The sequence below is a fragment of the Bubalus kerabau genome, chromosome 1, assembly GCF_029407905.1.
Source record: "Bubalus kerabau isolate K-KA32 ecotype Philippines breed swamp buffalo chromosome 1, PCC_UOA_SB_1v2, whole genome shotgun sequence".
Lineage (NCBI taxonomy): Eukaryota > Metazoa > Chordata > Mammalia > Artiodactyla > Bovidae > Bubalus > Bubalus kerabau.
The window spans coordinates 64,508,450-64,518,547 of record NC_073624.1 but is presented as its reverse complement, the minus strand read 5'-3'; the positions used below and the strand labels follow the sequence as shown (position 1 = coordinate 64,518,547).

The 10,098-nt window shown below is 36.9% G+C and overlaps 1 pseudogene; it reads left to right on the top strand.

Annotated features, from left to right (window-relative positions):
* Window positions 1-6,844: 6,844 nt before the first annotated feature.
* On the top strand, window positions 6,845-9,074 carry LOC129641597 (olfactory receptor 6C2-like; annotated as a pseudogene).
* The last annotated feature ends 1,024 nt before the right edge of the window (window positions 9,075-10,098 follow it).

Genomic DNA, 10,098 nt, shown 5'->3' with positions numbered 1-10,098 from the left:
AAGGTAGTATGAGGGTTTTTCTTTAAATTCTTACATGGAAATTATTTTAAATTTACAGAAAACTTGCAAAATTAGCACTTATGTCAAGAATATGTGAATATCCAGGTGTACCCATTGTTAATATTTTCCCCATTTACTTTGCTATTTGCTGTCTAATTTTCTTCTTAATTCTCTTCCCTGATGGCTCAGATGGTAAAGAATCTGCCTGTAGTGTGGGAGACCCAAGTTCAATCCCTGGGTCGGGAAGATCCCCTGGAGAAGGGAATGGCAATCCACTCCAGTATTCTTGACTGAAGAATCCCATGGACAGAAGAGTCTGGTGGCCTACAGTCCATGGGGTTACAAAGAGTTGGACATGACTGAGTGTCTAACACTTTTGCTTTTTCTCTTCATAATAATTTTTTCATGATATATGTGCAGGAAAAATATTTTAATCATTGCACTTTACTGCTGCATTCCCTAGACATTTTACTGTGTAAGTCCAAAGAATTGAGAGATTTACTTGCAAAGTCATAGTACTGTTCAGTAAATTTAACACTTAGATAAAATAATTTTACCTAATTCATCACCCATATTTCCATTTTGCACTAACCCAATATTATAATTTTTTGTTCCCTTTTACCTACTATCCACATTAGATAAAATATTGGATTTAGTTGTCATGATTGGCTGCTTATATTTGGTGCATCATGTGTGTATATATTTTAAAGATGTACATTTTTGTAGAAAGCAGTCTCTTGTCACCTCCTTTTTTCAATAGAATTTCCTCAGTTTGCTTTTCTCTGATGATCCTTCATAGTTATATTCAGGTTATTTATCCTCGGCCAGAGTACTACCGGAGAAGGCAATGGCGACCCACTCCAGTACTCTTGCCTGGAGAATCCCACGGACGGAGGAGCCTGATAAGCTACAGTCCATGGGGTCGCTAAGAGTCGGACACAACTGAGCGACTTCACTTTCACTTTTCACCTTCATGCATTGGAGAAGGAAATGGCAACCCACTCCAGTATTCTTGCCTGGAGAATCCCAGGGACAGAGGCGTCTTGGTGGGCTGCCCTCTATGGGGTCGCACAGGGTCGGACACGACTGATGCGACTTAGCAGCAGCAGCAGCAGCAGCAGCAGCAGCAGCAGCAGCAGCAGAGTACTATCAGTTCAGTTTAGTCGCTCACTTGTGTCCGACTCTTTGTGACCCCATGGACTGCAGCACGCCAGGCTTCTCTGTCCATCGCCATCACTTGTCTATCACCATTAGAGTACTACACCCATGGTATTTTATTGTTCTCAAGGAGACACTTCTGATCACTCTGTCTGATTCCTAGTTGCCTTTTCCATTGTATAATCATAACAGTTCCCTTAACTAATAAGCAGTCTATGGGAATATACCTTATGACCATGCAAGTATTCTACTTCTCAACAAAAATTTCCCCTCAATTTTGCATTTATTGATGTTTTTTGCCTGATTCAGTCTTAAGTGATTCTAAAAGACTGATGTCCAACTCCGACAATCAACTTGTATTTATTTGCTTATTCCTATAATAGATATAAAATAATGTCAGCCTAACTTTTCCCAAAAGTTTGATTTTACCACCAGAATCTCAAACTTAGAACTTTTTTTTACTAAAAATAGTTCAGAATTTATTTACAACTCTTCCTGCCCTCCTTTCAGACAGACTGAAGATGTATGGTTAAGTAATTTCTCTCTCTCTCTTATCTCAGTTTTATTGAGATATAATTGACATATAACATTGTATTAGTTTTAGATATATAATGTAGTGAAGATATTTTGCATATTTGATATTATAAAATGATTGCCATAAATTTAGTCAAGTTTACCACTTCACATTTTTTCCATATTTCATTGTGGTTGGAAATGATATTTGATATGATTTCAATGTGCTGAAGTTTATTAATAATTGTGGCCTAAAATATGATCTTTCCCAAAGAATATTCTAGTTTTGCTTGAAAAGAATGTGTATTCTGCCCCTTTGGGATGGAAGCTTCAGTAAATATTAAGTCCATCTGGTCTAATGTGTAGTTTCAGTTTAATGTTTCAGTATTGATTTTCTGTCATGATGATCTATCCATCCATGATTGATTGTGGGGAATTAAAATCTCCTACTATTATTGTATTGCTGTCTACTTCTCCCTTTAGGTCTGTTATTTGTTGGGTCCCACGTTGGGTTCATAAATATTTACAAATGTTATATTCTTTTATTTGATTTGCTTTGTTATCGATATATAAACATCTATCTCTTATTACACACTTTTTATTAATGTTTGTTTGATGTAAGTGTAGATACCTCTGCTTTCATTTGGTTTCCATTTTAATGAAATATCATCCTCTAATACTTTCAGGCTGACCTTAAAAGTGAAGTGAAAGTTTTGTAGGCCTCATACATACAATTAGGGCTTTTTGTTTTTAAGATGTATTCAGCCACTTTATTTTTTAAATTGAGGTATAGGTGATATACCACTCTATTTTGTTTGTTTCTGTTCTGTTTTTTGACTGTTTTTTGATTGGAGAAATGTCTGCTGACAGTCAAAGCAATTGTTGATAAGTATCAACTTAGTATTACCATTTTGTTATATGTTTCCTTCTGTTTTGAAATTCTTTTTGCCTTTTGTCTTCTCTTGTTCCCTCCCTTTGTGACTGGATGATTTTCTGTAGCGATATATTTAGATTTCTTTGTCTTTCTCTTTTGTGTATCTATTACAGGTTTTTGCTTTGTGTTTACCCTAAGACTTATAAAAAAATACTTACACTTGTAACAGTCTAAGTGAACAACAGCATAAATTTGAAGGCATAATCTCAGTTTTATTCTTCCTCCAAAACAAAATGTTGATAAATTTGGATTAGTTCTTTTTCTTCTCTGTGATTGTAACAGTTAAGGTATTTATTTGAGATAGAAATGGGTTAATTTTTTTTCAAATTGCTTTCAGTTTTACGTCCTTCCTCCCATCTTTCTTGACTGAAATTGTTTTTGTTTCTGAATGTCTAAATTAACATGTTTCTAAGTAGCAAATCTCTGTGAAACTATATGAAACATTATGATAGAAATGTATGATAAATGTATGATAAAAATCGTATGTGGAAAACCATAAAAAATTTGTATGTTCATGAAAATCCTGAGGTGTGGAAGAAAATTCTGATGGAACAAATCTACCTGAAAAGCTAAAGGCATTTCTGATTTCTTGTGAAGGCTGAGTTTTGCATGTATATTCACTGGTGAACTTAATTAATAAACATGTACCTTGTTAAGATTATAGTACCAACGTTAAGTAATGAATCTAGTAATGCATGGAGTAAAGGATAAATTTTTATTTTATTTTTTTAACTTTACAATATTGTATTGGTTTTGCCATATATCAACATGAATCCACCACAGGTATACACGTGTTCCCCATCCTGAACCCTCCTCCCTCCTCCCTCCCCATTCCATCCCTCTGAGTCATCCCATTGCACCAGCCCCAAGCATCCAGTATCATGCATCAAACCTGGACTGGTGACTAGTTTCATATATGATATTATACATGTTTTGATGCCATTCTCCCAAATCATCCCACCCTCTCCCTCTCCCACAGAGTCCAAAAGACTGTTCCATACATCAGTGTCTTTTTTGCTATCTCGTATACAGGGTTATTGTTACCATCTTTCTAAATTCCATATATATGTGTTAGTATACTGTATTGGTGTTTTTCTTTCTGGCTTACTTCACTCTGTATAATCCACCTCATTAGAACTGATTCAAATGTATTCTTTTTAATGGCTGAGTAATACTCCATTGTGTATATGTACCACAGCTTTCTTATCCATCATCTGCTGATGGACATCTAGGTTGCTTCCATGCCCTGACTATTATAAACAGTGCTGCGATGAACATTGGGGATACACGTGTCTCTTTCAATTTTGGTTTCCTTGGTGTGTATGCCCAGCAGTGGGATTGCTTGGTCATAAGGCAGGTCTATTTCCAGTTTTTTAAGGAATCTCCACACTGTTCTCCACAGTGGCTGTACTAGTTTGCATTCCCACCAACAGCGTAAGAGGGTTCCCTTTTATCCACACCCTCTCCAGCATTTTATTGCTTGAAGACTTTTGGATCGCAGCCATTCTGACTGGTGTGAAATGGTACCTCATAGTGGTTTTGATTTGCATTTCTCTGATAATGAGTGATGTTGAGCATCTTTTCATGTGTTCGTTAGCCATCTGTATGTCTTCTTTGGAGAAATGTCTATTTAGTTCTTTGGCCCATTTTTTGATTGGGTCATTTATTTTTCTGGAATTGAGCTGCAGGAGTTGCTTGTATATTTTTGAGATTAGTTGTTTGTCAGTTGCTTCATTTGCTATTATTTTCTCCCATTCCGAAGGCTGTCTTTTCACCTTAAATATAGTTTCCTTTGTTGTGCAGAAGCTTTTAAGTGTAATTAGGTCCATTTGTTTATTTTTGCTTTTATTTCCAACATTCTGGGAGGTGGGTCATAGAGGATCCTGCTGTGATGTATGTCGGAGAGTGTTTTGCCTATGTTCTCCTCTAGGAATTTTATAGTTTCTGGTCTTACATTGAGATCTTTAATCCATTTTGAGTTTATTTTTGTGTATGGTGTTAGAAAGTGTTCTAGTTTCATTCTTTTACAAGTGGTTGACCAGTTTTCCCAGCACCACTTGTTAAAGAGATTGTCTTTAATCCATTGTATATTCTTGCCTCCTTTGTCAAAGATAAGGTGTCCATAGGTGTGTGGTTTATCTCTGGGCTTTCTATTTTGTTCCATTGATCTATATTTATGTCTTTGTGCCAGTACCATACTGTCTTGATGACTGTGGCTTTGTAGGAGAGCCTGAAGTCAGGCAGGTTGATTCCTCCAGTTCCATTATTATTTCTCAAGATTGCTTTGGCTATTTGAGGTTTTTTGTATTTCCATCCAAATTGTAAAATTATTTGTTCTAGCTCTGTGAAAAATAACATTGGTAGCTTGATAGGGAGTTCATTTAATCTATAGATTGCTTTGGGTAGTATACTCATTTTCATTATATTGATTCTTCCAATCCATGAGCATGGTATATTTCTCCATCTATTAGTGTCCTCTTTGATTTCTTTCACCAGTGTTTTATAGTTTTCTATATATAGGTCTTTAGTTTCCTTAGGTAGATATAGTCCTAAGTATTTTATTCTTTTCATTGCAATGGTGAATGGAATTGTTTCCTTAATTTCTCTTTCTATTTTCTCATTATTAGTGTATAGGAATGCAAGGGATTTCTGTGTGTTGATTTTATATCCTGCAACTTTACTATAGTCATTGAATAGTTCTAGTAATTTTCTGGTGGAGGATCATGCCATCTGCAAACAGTGAGAGTTTTACTTCTTCTTTTCCAATTTGGATTCCTTTTATTTCTTTTTCTGCTCTGATTGCTGTGGCCAAAACTTCCAGAACTATGTTGAATAGTAATAGTGAAAGTGGGCACCCTTGTCTTGTTCCTGACTTTAGGGGAAATGCTTTCAATTTTTCACCATTGAGGATAATGTTTGCTGTGGGTTTGTCATATATAGCTTTTATTATGTTGAGGTATGTTCCTTCTATTCCTGCTTTCTGAAGAGTTTTTTTTTTTTATCATAAATGGATGTTGAAATTTGTCAAAGCCTTTCTCTGCATCTATTGAGATAATCATATGGCTTTTTTTTTTTTCAATTTGTTAATGTGGTGTACTACATTGATTGATTTGTGGATATTGAAGAATCCTTGCATCCCCGGGATAAAGCCCACTTGGTCATGATGTATGATTTTTTTAATGTGTTGTTGGATTTTGATTGCTAGAATTTTGTGAAGGATTTTTGCATCTATGTTCATCAGTGGTATTGGTCTATAGTTTTCTTTTTTGTGGCATCTTTGTCAGGTTTTGGTATTAGGGTGATGGTGGCCTCATAGAATGAGTTTGGAAGTTTACCTTCCTCTGCAATTTTCTGGAAGAGTTTGAGTAGGACAGGCGTTAGCTCTTCTCTAAAGTTTTGGTAGAATTCAGCTGTGAAGCCATCTGGACCCGGGCTTTTGTTTGCTGGAAGATTTCTGATTACAGTTTCAATTTCCGTGCTTGTGATGGGTCTGTTAAGATTTTCTATTTCTTCCTGGTCCAGTTTTCGGAAGTAAGGCAAAATTTTTTTAAAAAATTACAATTTATGTGTGAGAGAATCTGATACATGTGTTTCTCATGCAGGAAAAAAAAATTTGATGCTGTTTTTAGATTTATTTTAATTAACAGTATTTAAATTTTTTATTTCTAAAGACATTTAGATATCTACGTTTTTACAGACCATAGACCATTTCTAATCATAAAATTTATTAACCCTGAATTATAATGTATAAAAAAGCTAAATACGTTTTTGAGATTATCAAATTGGCTTTAGAAAATAAAAAAATTCCACTTATACAGTGCTTATCATCTCCTATGTATCACTGTAAGATTGTTATGCCTTATCTCATTTAACTCTCACAATAACACTACAATGTAGTATTATCGTTAAACTCATCTTATTAAGGAGGAAAATTGGGAGCACTGATTGGTTAAGTGACTTTCCCAATGTTGCTCATATAGTAGATGACAGACATATGTTTGAAACCACAAAAAGTGCTGCTAGCTTCCATGTGGTGTATCAGCTCTTCTGTGGTCCATTCAGTGGAGTTTGGGGTCATCATATCATGAAAGATGAATTTTCAGGTTATAGAAGGAAGTGCATGTGATTGGTTTAATTGTTATTTGTAGTTATTTTGATCCTGTGATATTTTGAAATTGTTCTTCATATCCAATTTCTGTGTTTTTTTATCTGAAGATTGGGCAATATACAGAGTCAGTGATGAGAAACCATTTAGCAATAACAATATTCATCATACTGGGTTTGACAAATGACCTACAGCTAGAGATTTTGGTTTCTATCTTCCTGTTGGTCACATATATGTTTAGTGTCATTGGGAATCTGACCATAATTTCTCTCATCTTTGTGGATTCTTGTTTTAAAACAGCTATGTATTTTGTTCTTCAAAATTTCTTTTACTTAGAAATCTCATTCACAATGGGCTGTGTGCCCAAATACCTCTACATCATATCAAGTGGGAACAAAACCATCACCACCAATGCCTGCTTCATCCAGATCTCTTTTACTGTCCTCTTTGGGGCTACAGAATTTTTTCTCTTGGCTGTGATGTCCTATGACCACTATGTAGCCATCTGCAAACCTCTGCATTATATGACCATCATGAGAGCAGAGTCTTGGAAATCTTATCCTCTGTTGTTGGGTATCTGGTTTCTTGATTATCCTTCTACCCCTTGGCCTGAGTCCCTACCTGGAATTCTGTGACTCTGTTATTGACCCTTTTTTCTGTGATGCTTCTCCAATACTGAAGAATTTATGTTCTGATACATGGTTCTTAGAGCAGCTGGTTTTATTCTGTGCTGTGTTGACCTTTATAGTGACCCTTGTGTGTGTAGTTCTGTCCTACATATGTATCATTGGATAATTCTAAGTTTATCTTCTGCACAGGAAAGGAAAAAAGCCTTTTTCCATGTTTCTTCCCACATGCTTGTAGTTTCCATTATCTATGGCAGTTGCATTTTTATGTATGTGAAACCTTCAGCTAAGGATGAAGTGGCCATTAATAAGGGAGTTTCTCTGCTCACTATATTGTTGCCTGTGAGAAATAAATTTCTCATTTATCCCCTGAGAAATAAACAAGTGAAGTGCTCTTTTCTTGCCGGGGTCCAGCCCCGGCTGATCCAGGGTATTTGAAGGAGAGACGGCTAGGCGACCTATTCAAATGTTAATTAGAGATAATAAAGAGGAATAGAATGAGGATAGCTCAGTAGGAAAATTCAGTGGAGAAAAGAAGCTGAGTGGCTTGGTTTATGCTGAAAATCAATATAACCCGTGACACCAGGTTAGCTCTGACCATGGAGGCCGCAGGCGCCCTCTCGAATAGCGGAAGGTGCCCCACCTTAGGCACCTTCTCGAGTGGGTCTTAGAAGCCCAGGCAAATAAATGGTCGCAGAGGACATCCACGCTCCAGATGGACACTCAGCTGGAAGTTAAAGGGAAGAATGACATGGGGAGACCAAGCGTTGGTGAGCAAGGCCCATAGCTTTATTTTCAACAGGGGCTTTTATACCCTAAGTTACACATAGAGGACAATAGGGGATGCAAAATCAGCAGTCTTTGATGCTTATCAAAAGCCAGGGTTTCTTTCCTGCAGATTTATCGTATACAAATGGTTTAGGTGATTTACATCATCTTCTGGCCAGAGGCCTATTAACATTTTATGACTCTTGACAAGCACTTATCAACAAAGACTTATTTTCTCTAAGAGTAATTATTTTAAGGTTTGGCGCCATCTTCCGAAGATAAGATTACGTTCCTATAGGGTGGATGTGTAATGGGTTTACAAAGGAAAGAATTTACTACCTTAAGGGTCTAAAGTTACTAACACCAAGGCCACTACTTATTTTTTCTACATACCAACTATATTAATTAATGCACATTCAAGGATACAATTCAAGGGATGTGAAAACTTGGCAACAAACATTGGCTCATCAATGAAATCTTTTACTAGTTTTATTCTGACAGTTTCTAATTCTCTGAGAGGCTCTAAGCTATTTGAATATCTTAAGCTTCCCGTGCCTCTGGAGGCTGGGAGACTGTAAACAATCATATGCATAGCTGTAGGTGTCCGGGTAAACTTGTCAGGTGAGTTAGAGAGCCATCTGAGGGGTTTGGATTTAAACACTCCTAATTGCCCAGGAACTTTATTAATTGGAGCTGTAAGTTAACTCTTTGACAGAGAGAGTGAGATGGTGGTGGGGGACAGCCCCCAGTAAAGTCAGAGGTGAGAGCACAAAGCAATAAAGTAGGCAGACTCTGGTTTTTTGGGGGGTAGATGCTCGAGAATATCCGGGGGCACTCCCGAGGCTCGATCCCGCCTTTGCGTATGCCGAGCCCCCTTCCTCATGACCTTTGTCACGAGTGGAATGTCTCTCGCCGGCTCCCGGCATTTTCTGGCATTCTTAAAAGATTTGCACTTCATTCAAAGAAGTAGTAGAACAGCATACTGGGAATTCAGTCAAATCATGCTGTCACTCCCCCTGCTGCAGCAGGGTCCCTAATAGAGCCTTGCAAGAAAAAAAAGAAAAAAAAAAAAGAAAATCAAAGCTATATCATGAGAATATAGATGGAAATTGAAGTCATGAGAATGACACATTTTGATAGGCATGAAACAGAGTTGAGAAGAAAGAATGCTGAAGGACCCAGCATAAGGGCATGAACGTTTCTCTTCTTCTCTGAAACTGCTAAAACCTCTCTCTTCTTAATTTGGAATTCAGCCAATTCTTCTTAGTCATTTCAAATATGCATCTGTCATGAGACTTGTGTGTCACTTTTGGTATTTATCACTTCTTTCCCATTTTTGCTATACATTCTGTTTTGAGGAGTCTTCCCTTTTCAAGAGGAAAATATGTGAATTTTCAGGAAATGTAAAGCTCTCTTCTTCCTCAGACCAGACTTGTCAATATGTTGCAGTATAGCCTTTGAAGAGTAATTGCTCAAAGAACAACTAGAAAAGCCAAAATACAACACAAAAACCATTGGCTTAAAGTACTCAGGTTGCTACTGAAACAAGATTCTGCAAATGGTGAAACTGTTGAAGAGGCAGTTGATTGTATGCAGCTACTTCTGCCCTTAGAGGCATTTTCAGATTCATGGCTGTGATGGATTAAAGATTGCTTCACATTATTTAATGTCAGCCTCTCCCTCAGGGCACAAAAGTTTTCTTTTCTCTTTTTTGGCTTGGCTGGGTTTATACTCTGCTAGTCTATAATCTGTGATGAGAGTGTAGTAGAAGTGATGCGACAATGGTTGATCAGTCTACAACAGCCCCACAACTGGGATCCTTGAAATTAACTGTCATTTTGTCAGGATTTTGGACCATCTGCAGTTGACATTTGTGCACCTTTTGACACAAAGCCACCCAGTAATCAGCTGGTAATCAAAATATGTGATGGACATTTTACATACTCAAGTGTTTATAGCTGACATTCGTCTTTGGAACTAAATGTTTTAAATAG